A 16653-nucleotide genomic window follows, 5' to 3' on the forward strand; every position below is an offset into this window, starting at 1 on the left:
ATTTCTCCAAGCAGACATCCCAAGTGATTTTTTTATTTGTTTTAGACTGTGCCCAGACGGACACCTGGGGACCTGGATTACCTGCAAATACTCTGCACAAGCGTCCACCTCCTCTCCTGAGAGCGTCTTGAGCCACGCAGTAAAAGAGCAGACATTGGGATGCAGCTCAGCCTCACAATGTCTGAGTCGTAAATTTTCTCCCTCCTCTCTCCCGACTCCATCTCTCCGTCCTTACGTGACCCCTGACTGAGTGAGTGGCTGGCTGCTACTGCGAGCAATTCCTTGGTGATGTAGAGAAACGTGAGACTACGAGCGTGTCGTGTCCCGCTACGCCTGTAACGCAATCAAAAAATAACATCCCCGCAAAGCAGGCGAAAGGGGCTTATAGTTAATTCGCACACTTCCTGAATGCATAATGACATCGTCGAGACCTATTAGGTTTGACTGGAAATGCATGTTGTAATGCATACCAGCTCTGAAAAGGCCATGTTAGCCAAATCATTAGAAACTATTCTAAAGTAGTTTTAAATCTAACAGAAACTATGGTTATAAATATAGGACCACATTAGAGAGTATCTGACTGAACATCTGTGCCAAATGACATGTAAACAGATTTAAAACCAATGGGATAAGTGCTTTTTTTATAGATTTCAAATTTGATGTTGTGATTCTACGCTAATGAAGTGAAAATGAGGTTCCGCGTGGACCACACCGCTTATAAAACAGAACAAAATGACAGGAGATAGGCCAGGTCAGAAGGCAGGATGAATAACGTTAAAAGAAATCTCTAATAAGATTTCTGCTCAGCAGGTTTGAGAATAAATGAATAATAAGACTGCACAGAGTAATAAAACCTGTTTGCAAAACTAAAAAATGAACCTTTCTTTGCCCTTCTTCTCTCTCCATGTTGTTCTTGCATATCTACAACACCCGAGGAAAAACATTTAATCAAAGCCTCATCTTTGGCTTCTGTTTTGCAGCCAGATCTGCAGATGCCGTCAGGCCGACACACAGACTGACATGTAAAGTCTGCCTCTCTAGCTTGGCCCACATTGATTATCGAACCAAAGCCGTTCAATGAGGCCACAGATCCGATAACAAGCACATAATCCTCCATGTAATGGCTGTCAACGTTCTAAATTTACACCAGGATAATTGGCTGAAGACTATTTGACCTCATCCATCAAAGATGTTATCAATGCTAGACAGATACGCCTCTGCAGACTCCTTTCTCTAACTTCTGAAGCACTATTATCAGATACGATTAAGATTTACCGATGTTGTTTTGACTAGCACTTTTGATTTTACTCTCCAGAGGCCGAGACAAACGGGTTTATTGAGTCTGTACAGTGATAACTTTCATTTGTTGTGTTTGCTCTCCAGGCATGCTTCTCTGAGGGGGATGGACTAACTTTGCATTTGTGCACGGCTGTCAAACTCCCAGAGTCTTACAACGACAACGTTAACAGCGGTTACCGCTAAAGTGATCTCAGCGGTTCCAACACAGGGTTTGATGTTGCGAAAAAGCCCTGAGCTGCAGACCGTCTCCTCTTCTTCATCTCCCATCTCCCTTTGCTCCCCACTTCTTTAATGTAATGTCATGCTTTCATCCCAATAAGTATCCTCCTCTTCCCCTTCTCTCATCTTTGCTTGAATCTTGGTCTTCATGATCAGAGTCCCTTGAACCAAAGGGGCTGTTCAAAAGCTGCCAGAAATAAAATATACATGAAGAACCAACATGTTAACAAGAATTTCTATCCTTTAATAAAGCTATGTGTATCTACAATTTAAGTGTGCACAGAGAGTCAGCTTACGAGATACTGAATCTACTGTGTTGTTAGTACCAGCAGGAATTAAGCCACGGATTCTTCCCATCTTCTGTGTTTCTAGGGCTTACAACTTTACTGTTGGAAGTTAATGCTACATGAACACTGCATCATAGCAACTACACATCAAACGGCACACAAAATGAACAACTGGAAAGGAAACAGCTTGCTTGGCCAGCTCAAGCCAGATATTTTCTTCCTTGGGTTTGCAAGATAAACAACTGCTAATGAATGCTAATGTTGTCTAATGTTTCCAAATAGACAAATGTTGGCTAACAAGTGCCCCTTAACAACATTGGACAGCTTAAAAAATATACTTTCATCTGACTATCTCCAATGTGAATCCATTTTAAACGGTGATTATAAAAATAGTGGGTCAACTCGAAAAAGCCCATTTATTATAATGACTTATGAGTAGGTCTGCCACAGTAGCCGGCACGGTGTTCAGGCATATATACAAGTTTTCCATCGCTGCCTTCGGAGATAACGATTTCATTTTCTTTCTTAAATGAAAATGAAAATCTAATTCTGTTCATTTTCAGGCTGTACTTTCACATTTGAAAAACACTCTAGGTAACAATAATAAGCAGTCCTACAGAATATCAGAGAGAGACAGTCCACTTTCCCCTTGTCGACCCCTGAAAAGCCCTGGGAAGCCATTCGGAGGTCAAACCCAACGCAACAAGCACGTTTTAAATGACTAATAGCGAAAGAAGATTGTCCAAAACTTTTGATTAGATGTTAGTGTGTACTGCAGTGGTGGAGGCTAGCACTACATCACATGTCCCATAAAGCCGGTGATGTGGGTGCCCTCCACCTGACAGCCTGTCTGCAGCAGATAAACACATGTCACACCTCACTCTCTGCCAATAAAGGTGATGGCCGACTTGCTGCTAGCCAGACTGCCCTTTAAAATGAGATGGTCTGAGAGTACCGAAACGGAATGACTCAGCTGCAGGAGCGTTTTTCCAATGAGTCAAGTAACATTTCATCATGTATTATATCTCTTAAAGGTTGAATGACTAATTTTTAAGATTTTGTTCATTCGAGTGGGGCATTAATATGAATTTATTCAAATTGCAAAGTGTGTATGCCAGGATAGAACCACTTTTAGAAACCCCAGATTGAAACTGTATGAGATAATAGACATCTTTTTAACAAATGATGGTCAGATTCTAAATGAAATGAATTTGAAAAATAGAAAATCATTTCAGCACACAATTCAGGGGTTGTGGTGAGAAAGATGGACACTATATTCAGCATCGCCACCAGCTACAAAGAGGGAGACATATACAGATTGACTTAATAAAGAGCTCATCATTAAAACAATTTGTAAATTCAGTGCAACTTTAAGTCCTATTCATGACGAAGGATGTACGAGTCATATTGTATATATCTCAAAAACAGTTAGCAACATCCATGGGACATCCCATCCAATCACATCTCACCGTTCAACCTGTTCCTCGATGTGATTGGTGAGGCAGAAGGTATTTTTAGCTCCAGATATTCAATAAAAGCAGACACTTCTCCAGAGGTTTTAAATTGAGACAAACAGACAAGCCAACACCACGGCAAAATAGCATGACACAGCAGCAGCACTGCAACGCCAAGGGTGCTGTCAGACACCATCTATCCTCCACACTCCCAGCGGGCATTACGGTTAACACAAGGCCTCCCTGAACACACCTTACACTCTTATACTGAGGAGGGATATTGTTTTTTTTTTAAAATCCAGCATTACTCTAACACATCAACACAGGCTTCGATACACCGAGTGTAAACTTTAAGCCCAGTGAGAGTACAAGCACTATGAGTGCACTGCAGCACGACCGCTGCAACATTAAACTGGGAAGGACCATTTGTCAAAGCGCTCCCCACCAGAAATCCCGTCTGTGAAGCTGTTTCTGAGGGGAGGAGACGTCTTAAGCCTCGCTCACTGGCCTCAGAGGAAACACTGAGTCATACATCGATAAAGGTTAACTTTGCTGCCCTCACATCCGGACGAACTCTGATAAAATAGTATGGATGCGAGCACGGTGGAGTGGCGCGTCTTAATGAGTCATCTAATGAAATATCATCTATGAACATCAAAGCAATTTAACTTGCCTTCAGGGTGAGGGATTAAAGATGTGGTGGTGTAAGATGACAAAGCAAGAGGTTGTACTGTCTGGATTTGAACCCATCCATTCTTTGCAAAGTAAGACACCCCGGGTTGCCACAAACATAGACGCCTGTAATACCATAAACACGCTTAATCCCTTCAAATCAGCATGACAGATTTAACAGGGCGGGACATTGTGCTTATTTCAACATGCTGACTGTTGAGGGCATAAACTAGCTCGGGGCGATTCCACCGTCGCGTCATAGCCAGTTATAACTAAAGATGCTGTGTAATGTATTAGCTATTGCAATAGAAGAGTGGTTCACACCTTACAGACCCCCTGTTGGAGAATAGGATAAATCAGAGGGGTCAAGTTACCAGATTGACATTGAGAAATCTAATATAAATGAGATATTTACTACAAAAAAGAGTGAGTTTTGATTTTTTGGGGATGTTAAAATCCAAGGTCAAGAATGAATTTGCTTGAATCCTGCATGGTTTTATGTCTTCAGGCTCTTTCTTCGGTGGAAAAACAGCCGATAAATGGATGCAAACTTTGAGATGAAATATATTACGAGGTTCTTCAAAGTGTTATGACCCCAATTATGTTGGGAATTACAATACGCTCAGTGTCCTATGCATTCATGCCTCAAACACAGCGAAGGAAACTAAAGAAACTGAGGTAACCATTAAAGGAAATAACTTCCATTTTGAATCCTTTTGTTCCACAACAATAGGGGCAATAGGTATTTCAAGAAGTAAGTCCACACAGTGTGACAATAAGCAATGGAATTCACCCTTTCCTGTAGAGATACACTCCGATACTCTTAGTCATACAGTATCTATGAACTAAACAAGAAACTATGTCCGGAGTATGACAGGAAACAAGGCCCTTTGGTGAGGTAGACACAGCAATCCTGTGCTGTTCACAATAGTTCGCGTTGCGCAGGAGGAAAACCAAATTGCTTCCACTGTCTCTCTACACTTCCTGTCTTAGTTCACGGGACGCAAACATATTTTACGCCGAAACAGTGAAGCACAAACCTCAGAAGGACCAGGAAGTTCTTTACTCTACACGCACATTCCTCATTTCACCCCTTGACGTAGTCTCTTGTCTGATGACAATGGCAGGAACAAAAAAAAAATGGAGCACTAGAGGAGGATGTTTTTTGAGGGGGTGGGGGGGGGGGGGGGGGTTGTATTGTACCTCATTTCCTTAAACGGAGCAGCAGAGATCACTGAGCGCCAGCTGGGACGAGTGAACAAGAGAGCAACATCCGTGAAGAACGTCCGAAGTCCAGAGATTTCCCGCCGGGCGATAACCACGTGTCGAGGATGGAGGGAGAGATGTTGTATTGTTCTCGTCTCTCCTCCCCCCGCTCTTATCCACCCCCCTACTGTTAGTGAGATGGATTAACTCCAAGAGCTGCAAGTCCTGAGAGTGTGTCTGGCTCGCTGTATACGGACACACACACATTGCATCAATTACGCCTTCTCCATGTGATTCAGGCTGACGGATGAGGCAGAAGCATCCTATAATAACATGACAGGGAAAATTGGCCTGAAGTTGTGGAATTTACTGATGGATGAGCTGTCCAGTAGCTCATCTACTAAAAGGAGAAATGGCCTAATAAGCCAATTACACCTAAAATAAAATGCATGTGGTGTAACACACAACAATGCATGTCAGTGTGTGATTGACAGACTCCGGAGGTGGCTCAGATTTAGAGTGATGGAGCCTGGAGTCTTCCGTTGGGACAGTTGTGACCTTTCTTCTTCAGCCGCCTCAGGAGAGTGCAATGATTAAAGAATTGGTATTTGGTTTGAGCTGAAAGTGTAAAACTTGATGGAAAGGGAGCAGTGTCAGCTGCAGCCGTAATGACTTGAGCCGCTGATCCCTGCGGCTCTGGGACTGATGTTTACCTGGAGATGACAGAAGATATAGCGGCGTGGGGACCAGACCGGGATGACATTTTAAAGTGAGACCCCACTGAGACCTGTCAAGTGGGAGTCTAGTTACAGTGGAGGTGGGGAAGAGTTGCGACAGATCACTTGGATTGGTGTAAAGCACCCTGGGGCGGAATTATTGTTATCCAAAAAACTGCAAATAGGAGATACTAGAATAGGGATCAAAGGACTGCACTTCATGTTTACTTTTCTCTTGAAACTTTGAACGCCCTTTACAAACACACTGATTAATCATCGTTGTCAATGACTGAAACCTTTGATGAGGAACAGCAGTCAATATCTTGTAGAAAATAATCCTCGTCTGTAAAACTGGGACACGCACTGGATAATTGCGGTCCTCCTGCTGCAGCGCTGGGCTGAACGGCTGTGAACAAAACAAACCAATTATTCCGAATCAGTTTTTAAATCTTCCTGTGATGTAGCTACATTTACAAACCTCTCTTTCTCAACTCTAACACGGCTGAACGGGAGCATACAAGAGGAGTATAAGAGGATTTCGACGCTATAGGTGCCTCAAAGTTTGAAGAGTGTGATGCTCACATAATGAGCTCCGGCATGGATTACTTTGAAACATGCATCATCCATCAAAAGATCTTCCACAGATCGGAGAAATAATGAAGCAATCAGTGCAAGCACTCAGCACGCTAATTACTGAAGTTAGCCTGGGACGCCCACCAGCAGCATCTCGGTTTTTAAAATGCATTCCAGGCGAAAAAATGTCTCACCAGCAGTCGTTTAATTACCACAGGATGGAGGGCTTTGGTTTGCCCCGTGCCATCACTCATGGCTGAATTAATGAATAGGTAAACAGCGGAGGAACAAGCCAGACTCAGCACGGTGTGAATGAGATCTGTGACACCACACATAGGCCTACTCGCGCACACAGTCAGCAGTGTTTAATATTATGGATGAAGTGGTGGTTCAAATCTAAGCTGGGGCGGGGGTGGAGGGGAGAGCGTGTCTGTGATTTGTTTGGAGAGCTTCACAGGCTATAATTAAGTGATAAACCACACATGATACACGCCCAAATATTCAGACAGGTACAAATAATGAACAACATGCAGAAGATGATTGCTGTATTTCATCAGAACGGTGCATGGACTTTTCGGTCTCACCAGCTGGGACAGATAGTGTAGATAAAACAAACAAAAAGTGGCACATGGTAAGTGTGACATTCTAAAACCTAAACGTATGAACTTTCAATAAACAACAGAGAAAATATGCAAACTAATTACATTTAATAAGCCGGTATTAGCAAACAATAGGCATTTCGCTTGAATTTTCATCACTTCAGCACTGGATTAAATGTCTATTGATTAAACTTGCTTGCTGCCAACTCTTTCTTTGCATTTAGCTTAAGACTGGAGAGACAGGCTTCCTCACTGCAGTCCTGATTTTAAACCTCCATGGAGTTTCATAGACACAAAATGTGCCAGACAAAATGAATGTCAATGGCATTCCAGTGGCCTGTTTACGGCTATCATAGTTAAATGTCAAACGCTCCGCCCCGTGGGGAGACAGAACTAGCTGAGAGGGAATGACCAGGTGTCGCTCACTCCATCACTTTGCTGCGTTTCTCTTCTGTGTGATGGTGGGAATGGGACAATACATCTGAGATGAGCAGCAGGATCTATTCTTAGTCGAAGAGTGAAGAATGGAGTGAATGCCCAGGGGAAAGCAGGGGATCGGGACCAACCTCACTGACATTATTTTAAGAGTTGCTGTTGTGACAGTTTCTGCAAATGATGACTTGTGTACCGCAGACAGCAAATTGTTTGTGTGTGTGTGACTGTTCAGGGACCATTCCAGTGGTTTTGCACATTGTATTTCATTTTCTCGAATCACTCATACATCGGAGTCTGCATTCCATTCAACTAGGTTTTAAAACATTGGATTTTGTCTTTTCTTTGGGCATTTATTTGGTTTAGCTTCGCTTTATTGAAAATAAGATTTAAATCAAATGTGATACAATTTTCCTTTCCAATGATGAAATCCATCACAACCAATATTGAGTCTGCACGGGTAGAAAAATAACAAAATAGATACAATTGCATTATTGTGCAATTATGTGCTGTAGTTGTTCTTCCCTAATATTTATTTAGTGAAATAAACCAAACAAGCTCAATTTTAAAAAGGCTGATCATCTAGATTTCAGCTCAGGATACTTCAACATGTGCTTAAGTGTTCCATACAGGATTAAAATAAATCATTGCTTATTCATTAAACAACCACAAACATAATGCCACATGTAGAACCTGTTGACAAATAATAACGCAGACATGATTTCCAATGTGAAGCCTAAAAAAAAGACAAGCTGTCCCATCGATTAGCAGACGGGCATATTTTGAGCCATTTCACCAATCTATATGCTAAGCTAGGCTAACTGCCTCCTTGCTCTAGCTCAGTGACTAACAGAGACACAAAAATACAATGCCTCTCCGCAGGAAAGCAAAAAAAACCGCAATCACAAAATGCCATGGTGTTTCTTAAAGTGTAGTTAACATTAGTAAACACACAGGTATTGTCCTTTAAGTATATATCTGTGCAAAATAACTGGGAAAGATATAGAATTTACCAGCAGCTCTGGGACTTCACAACCTCTAGATGCATAAACTCTCATCACAGTGTTGAAAGGGAGAGGAAAATCCTTACAGTTACTACAGCGTGTTTGACATCTCGTATACCACAGCAAGCTGCAGTGTTTCTACAGCACAAACAGTCTGCACAGCTACCAGCGTGTCCAATTTATTCGCAGCTTCTGACAAACCCAAAATAATGTCAAGTCATCTCTTCTCCCAAAGAACCCTCTCCTCTTCCGGGAGAGAGAAGGGGGGAGTCATTCCAGCAGCTTCAGCAGCAGCTTGATTGGGCTCGCGCTGCATGTCATTTACAGCAGTGCCATTCTCAATACATAGGGGATAACCCGGGTGAGAAAATGGACCTTGTGGATTAGTGGATCAGAGGCAGAACCATGTGTGAGTAACACAGCAAACCAGTGAAGGACACTATAAAGAAGACGTATTTCCAAGTGTCTTGTTTGACATAAAGCCAGTTGTCTGCCCAGTGGCGGTCCACTCTGATTTTGTTGTTGCCATGTTGCTCCTTTCTGCTGCCAATACTGCACTGGCACCAGCATCAACGACCTCCCTACACAATTACGCCACCGTCTCCATGGTAATGTAGCTTCCACAAACCGCCATCCGTGCCACCACAAACAAATTAACACAATAACACACCAGGCGAAATCCCACTGTGTCATTTCACACAGTTTTTGTTAAACAGCGCAGTGTGTGTGTGTTTGTGTGTGTGGAAATTAATTTGCGACCCGCTCCATATTATTCAGTATTAATGCCGTCTCAGATTACTAGACAGCTTTCTAGACCCCCCTCCCCAAGGGCCATGAAACTCTTAGACTGGAAAGAGAGACAGAGGAGGAGAAAAGAAGCAATACCCTATAAACGTCTCTCTAATTGGGGGTGACAAGCGCTGATAGTTTCATATTTGAGGAGTTCTCCCAGAGGTGGTTTGAGCAATGATTACAATGAAATGTCAGATCCCATGACTCCCTTGACAAGAAAGACATCAGTGGCTCCATTCTGGATTACATGCTAGCAGCGTGTAACCAAGGAGTAAAATCACCTTTCCTGTTCTTCCTGTAAAGAGCAGTTTGGCACTCTACGAATCATCCTCCTACTTCCATTTCCTTTTACCTCATGTGACCTGTAAGAGAACTTGGCTCTCACCTTGCCCAGCACTGTACATGAGGAACATCAGCCCTGCTGCTTTTCAGCTTATCAATCAGGCTCTCCAGCAGCCATGAAATGAGCCATATGCGGCATGGGTGGAGCACAGACAGAAAACAATGTGTTTTATTTCCTGGCATTAAGACTGCCTCGACTTGGACCCAAACAGCGGGGAAAATACTATAAATCAGAAAATCAAAGGCTGCCTTGACAAAGATTATTTGGGGAGAGGAAATGCATTGATTTAGGTTGCAGGGTAAAGAAGAGATGATTCAACATTTCAGACAAGATGACCTCAATCCTACAGAACAATTAGCTGCTGACAGTGACATAGAGCGCAATAATAAACTCCCCCCACAGTCCCCACAGTCCCCAGCATATGGTGGCACTTTAATCTGCCATCAGAAGAGTCTGGACAGCAGACACGGTTTTATTTTTACTGAATCAAAAGCTTTTATCACAATCAACTACTAATACAATTACCTGAAAGGTGGAATAAACAAGTATTGACAAACTATAAAGGATGGTTTTTGTGTTGCGAGAAATTCAGCACTAATAGAACACAAATCCAGAATGAAGAAGTTGCCAAGGAAACCAGAGACTGGAAGCGCTCTCTTTCATAGAATAACACTTTTCTGGGTGAGAGGCTGGGGATATGCTTTCTTGCTTGCCAGGGGTCACAACCTGCCCTCCATTAGAGGTTCTGAGTAATCCTGATAGGTGAGCCCAGCTTCAGACCCCTTAATCATTGGGCTGACACCTGCTTTTGTCCTCCTCCGTCACATGACCCACCACCCCCGCCCTGGGTTTGCGGGGTTAACGTGTCACCCCCCCCCCCCCCATGTACCTCCTCTCCTCCCACCAAGCCTTTTCATAATCCTATTAGACCCGGTCATCTGCGCTGCATTAACAAATGTTGATGATTGATCTGAAAACACAAACCCTCTGTGTCCTGAGTTTGAGTCACTTTTCACATGTACGTGCTAAAAACGTGTAACACAAAATTCGACACGAGTTTTGTCCTTGTTTTGGACTTTTTATTTCCTACAAAGGTGATGTGGCAACACAGCTGGATTAACAGGGCTTTAAGTCTTGCCTGTGGGAAAAAATAAATCACTTCATAGATTGAGAAGATAGAATACTTAACGTATGTCCTCTAGGGTTCTTCTGCCTTTCCCTATAGATTTAGGATCTTGTGTGTGAACTATGTGACACTTTAAACTCTAACAAATCTACCGGGAATTATGCTACAGCGCTGAGGGTTCACCCTATAAGTTGACACAGGCAGGTCAAATATTTCTAATTCTAATACTTCTGAACAAAGCTTTATTATATAGTCTATAATCAAGCGAGGCTAGTCCACTGCCATGCTTGCGGCTTCGTGAAGCAGGTTTTAGTCACAGCGTTGCTTTAGGCTCAATGCTAACGTCAGCATGCTAACACGCTAAAAATGACAAGGCTAAATCATAAGCAGGTGTATCAAGTTCACTGTTGTAGTTTGGTTTAAAAGCACGCTAACATTTACTCATTAGCAGTAAAAAATACAGTTCAGGCTGAATATTGCAGGTATTTAGTAATAAAACTAAGTATTAGCTTAATTAAACGATGATAGCTCTAGATGACAAATCATGTGACCTCTACGTTATTAATTCATCCTGTAGGGGACAAGAATGTCTGTTTTAAAAACCATAGAAATGTTTCTGATTGTGGTTGATACATTTCCATCCTTAACCACCAACGTGAGCCTCATGGTGTTGATGGCCAAAATCACCAGGGTTCATCATGTGGGCACCATGACAATCTGCAGATAATTTGTAAGTTCCCTTCTTTCCCACTCAGAGACAAAACAAGCTTTGTAAATGTTAACTCTTTGGGGGTGTACTGCACATGTTAACAAACCTAATTCTCCTAAAAATCTCTAAAGAAACACTGAAAAAATCCGCTGACATAACACATTAGCAGCGTCTACTTCCTGAAGAGGAACTTATTGGGCCCGTTCGCCCCTTGGGTCTCTCTTGGCACAGAGGGTGACCATCAGTGGGTGGAGGTGCAGATTGGAGTGGCATGGCTGCAGCTGAGGAATGTGAGGAATTCCCCTTGTAAACACCTCATGCTCCGATGGTCGCCATACTCTTATCTCTGCGTGCCCCTCGCCCCCTTTTATCCTCATAATGGTAAGTCATACATCACCAGCGGTCAGCTTTTTTTTTTGTGTGAATGCTGCTACTCAGGTCTTTTGTTTACCTGAGGCCCCACATAGTAAAGCCTATTATTAACCGACACCCCCAATGGGCAAACAGAGCCGGCTTTAATACCACTGTATACAGTAAAACGGCTTTCATGTGCTAAGACTTTGAAAAAAGCACGACCGACCCAGGCTCCCTATGGTCCTGTGGGAACACTCTTTAGTTGATACGATCATAAGTGTCTGAGAGGGGGAATTTAGTTTTCTTCTTAGATGAAAAGAAAGGCTTTCGCTGGCTTTTCATGGCGGCACCTCCCCCCGTGGTTCCTGTATACGAGCACCACTCTCTGCTTAAATGAAAGCCATTTCAAAAGCAGCTGAGGGCCTTCGTTAATACTGCGTGGCATTAGGAAAACACAGGAAAAGAAACGGCGCAGGCACGGGCTGGCTTTTTCCTCCCTTTGCTTAGGTGAAATCCTGTTTTGGCCACTTGCTGTTTTTTTAGGCCGGAAAAAGGTGCAGAGTCCATCCTGAGCACATAATGTGCAGAAGGAGGGGGCCATGGGGGCTACATTCCAACTCATGGTGTACCATTCTCTACCAGTCATGAGGGACGCTTACTTACAAGCTTGAACCCCGCTCTCACTGCCATAGCCACATTCCCAAACAGATTCCCATCATCTCGAACCTTCTGCTACAAGAGTCAGAAACCAGATTTTCCCTTTTCCTGGAACTTCCCTGATACGTTTATTTAAGGGAGGTCTGTCCCTATGTGAAAGCTGATCATTTCCGGTGTTTGTCAGTGTTAATGTAGACTTTTCCTGCCACTGGCGATAAAAAAGAAGCTGTGAAGATTCCCCGAAGATTCTTCCAAATGTTGACAGAAAATATCGCCCCAAATCGGAAGGTGTTGAAATGAGTCACACGCACTTTGGCCTCTATAGCACAGGACAACAATAAGAACTGGCAGGATTTTTGTTGTGTTAATAAACACATAACTTAGTCTTTAAAGCATCAAATCCTTCCAATTTAAAGTATGAAACCAGAACATTTTTTTCTGTTTCATATTAGGGGTGTGACTTTTCTTTATTATTATGTCAAAAAGTCTTAGATGGATTTTCATGAAATGTTGTACAGACATTCGTGGTCCCTAGAGGCTGAATCCTAATTTGGCAAATCTTCTGACTTCCTTCCTGTTGTGCCACCATTAGGTTCATATTCGTGCTTTAATGTAAAATGTCTTGTCAATAGAGAGATTTAGTCAAGCCATTCATGTTCCCCAGCGGATGAATTCTTACACTGGGGTGTTCCCATAACTTGAGGACATGCTCAGTAGCCTCAGCTGTATTTTCTGTGCTAATTAGCAAATGTTAGCATTATTACCTGCAGCCTCACAGAGCCCCTGCCATGACTGAAGACTGTAATCCTGGTTGCTTGTAAAATTATTGAAAGACAAATCAATTAAAAAAAAGTTGGCAATTCATTTTCTGACAATCAAATAAAAGGTTAGGGAAGAAGGAACCCTTAATCGTCCCACAGAGGGGACATTTTACATTTGACTCATCCTAGTGTTAGGAGCAGCGGGCTGCCATATGTACGGCAGTGAAGGGAACGGTGCCTTGCTCAGGGACACCACGGTAGCACCTGGTCTTTCGGGGACTTGAACTGGTGACCTTCCAGTTCCTAAGCCATTTCACTATGGACTTTGCCACCACCGCCCGATTACACGTGTAAGCTATTGATTAAGGACAATATTTACTGCAAAAAAAACTTGACTAACATCAAACTATATCAAACCATTCTAATTAGTCAAAAGATGCTAAAAACTAAAAGGATTTGGAACCAATAAATGCTCTTTATAAAGCATTTTATTATCAACTGCGTGCTATTTGTATCAGGGTATATTCAAAAAAAGAATTCAGTACTGTATGACATCTCTCCAGATAAAAAGAACTCTTCCCCAACCAATGTTCACAACAAAATATAAATAAGTGCTTTGCTCATACAGTATGTTCCCTAATACCCCATTCATGGTATCACAGCATATCAGCTTGCCCTGAGGAAGCTGTCAGCTACAGATGTCAATACCCCTGAAAACCCCTCTCCCTCCCCCCACCAATGCACACACATGGCACTGGAGGATTGTCCCCCAGAACAAAGGGCTTGGGGGGTTTCTGTGGACAACAGGCAACCAAACATTCCAGGCACAATGGACAGAGTGGCCGGCAGGTTCAATTAGAACACACTTTACCCTATGTCCTATACACCCCACTGTGCTTGAAAACAAAGCTGGAGCTCCACAATCAAAAGGGGTATTTGGTGATGCCCGCTTGTTTGTGGTGGTCTTACATTTTAAGAGAGTTTCTCCTATTATCTGCGTTGTTGCTGCCATGTTGCCTGAGACATAGACCACTTGAAGGGCACTCAGGGCAGAGCTCATCAAGTTGCAAGACTGATGGCTCCCCCAGAACTTCTTGTTTTTAGAAGTAAACAAGCTTAGGACTGCTGCAAATAAACTTGGACGACAGCCAGCCACTGCAAGGAATCTTTACCAGAAATCTTTCCAAGAATGAAGTGCCACTCAAAGTCTTAAGGAAACACTCCAGAGATCATTTTATCTTAACCCACTATACTTCTTTTTAAAAAGATTGCAAGAGGCAGTTTGAATCCCACACAAAACGTTAATCTGCCAAATGATGACCAGGATCAAGTCAACTTCTATATCATATAATACATGAAATGATTCTCTAAACCAACAGGAAATCATACATTGAGATATCTTGCAGTGACAGTTGCAGCACTGAAAGTGATTTGCTGCTCCTGTCTGACAGACATTGCTGCTCATAACTGCCTGGAAACATTCATCCAGGATTTCAACAAATCAGATGCTCAACATAATCAATACACAGAGGCAGCCTTTTGTGAGAGCCATCAATAAAACACAGTAAAGGTAGGACACATAGAGGGAGAGCTGTCTGAACAGAGAGAAATAAACTGATGTACTTACCTATTATACACAAGGTGCGTCGTAACGTCGGGTACTTGGCGTATCCGAGAGAAATGAAGCCCCAAAGCCGCTGTGTCACACTTCACACCATCCGGGCGCACATGTTGCCAGTCCCCCTACGAGAAATGTCACAATCATGAGCTGCAACAAGAAGCCAAGTGACTGAAGGAGCAGACCGTGTCGCGGCACAAGGTGTCCAGCCGCTGGATCAGATGAGTAGGGCACCACCCTTTGCCGGACCTCGGGGATCTGCGCCCACTTTTTCCTCTGTCAGCCTTGACGTCGTAAATATCGGGGCATGGAGCAAACTCTCCGCCTGCAGGCAGCGTGATCCGCGCGGCCAATGCTGCTGATCGCTGGGTAATGCGTGGTGCGCAATTAAAGAGGCGCGCAGGACGCCGGTGGTGCCACCCACCAAAGGAGGGTTTCATGTGTACGGACAGGGAATTTTAATGAGGACTGCTGCAGAGTTTCCCTCCCAGCTCAGAGAGTCGTGCTGTCCCTGGGCTGGAATCAAACTGTCCCGAAACAAAAAACCTTAAAGTTCCAATACAGGACAGGAGGAGGCCGTGAGACGAAGCGTCAATGCAACTCTTGGCAACCTGCCAGGCAGCAAAGTGGGGGATTAGCCCATGAGACACCTGTTGACGAACACAGATCAGATACACTGACTTAATGGCTAACTGCGATAATAGATACTGTATTATTGAATCTTTACAAACCTCACTGTGTGTCTCTCATGGTACTGCTGCAGAATCAGAAGGCTCATGGTCAAGCTGCAAGACACCACAGGTGAAATAGTTAATTTGTTAATTAGTTACCCTTTAGGTCACTGACTTAGTTAAACGCTTTCTATAGCTTATATACCTTATTCAATAATGACTGATTATTTTTCATACAGTTTGGGTTTCAGAATCTATACAAAAAAAGCACAAACAAACTATACTGGAATAAATATATCTCAAACATGGAGCATATATCTTTTCAGAAGAGGTTCCTTTCTGCTCCACACAGCCTCTGAGTCATATTTTAGAATGATTAGAGTAGGAGAAACAATACAATAGGCATTAATCATCATATTTTAGATGTGTCCTGCGTGCTACAATGGTCTCTTGTTTTCATGGGTTGGGTTTAATCTTTGTTTTCAATCTGACAATTACATGCTCTAAACCGTTTGTTTGGAGTAATACTAAAATAGACTCACATTACACCATTACACAATATTTTTGATCAGTTTAGTGTGTGATACCGGCAAACAACCTGGAGGCCAGGACCTATTGAAGGGGGTCACAAGAAGACAAACAGGGTAATCTGAAAACCACCAATGGGGGAGATCACAAATAGTTGCTAAATGAGTATGTGAGCGGGTTTCCAGAGCAAACATTGTCCATGAGGCTGAAAGGTTAGGAAACCACTGCTCTAACCCAATACCTGAGTTTCTGCTGGTGGTGAAAAGTGAAACTCTGCATGTTCTTTTTTGTGCTAACCTTTACAAGTGACCTTAAACTGCTCCGTCCTTTTTTGGAAGCCCTCGGAGCCATCAGCCTGAGTCATGTTCCTCTGTCAGTTCAGCTCTTGCTCCTTTAATCCCACTCATTACCTCTCAAACAGCAGCTCAACGGCGAGTCTGTAGGGAGGCTTTCAGCTGCTCCATCTATTATGAGGTTAAACCACTTATCCGTCCATATGGGAGGGAAAAAGGGCATCTAACCTCCGCTGGCACCCTGTATGAAACAGCAATAAAGGCCGAAATCAACACCAGGTACACAAAATCTAGTGTTTACTGCAGGGGGAGATCAACAGCAGATAGCAGGGGCCACATA

General features: G+C 43.1%; 1 protein-coding gene across 1 annotated transcript in view; it reads right to left on the bottom strand.

Moving 5' to 3' along the window:
• tmem108 (transmembrane protein 108) overlaps nt 1–15412 on the bottom strand; it is a 37705-nt gene extending 22293 nt beyond the window's left edge. Inside the window, exon 1 of the mRNA XM_063912878.1 lies at nt 14831–15412. The gene's annotated coding sequence lies outside the window, so the exon portion shown is untranslated. The remainder of the gene's footprint in view (nt 1–14830) is intronic.
• Nucleotides 15413–16653: the final 1241 nt, after the last annotated feature.

The sequence above is a fragment of the Eleginops maclovinus genome, chromosome 21 (genome assembly GCF_036324505.1).
Source record: "Eleginops maclovinus isolate JMC-PN-2008 ecotype Puerto Natales chromosome 21, JC_Emac_rtc_rv5, whole genome shotgun sequence".
Classification (NCBI taxonomy): domain Eukaryota; kingdom Metazoa; phylum Chordata; class Actinopteri; order Perciformes; family Eleginopidae; genus Eleginops; species Eleginops maclovinus.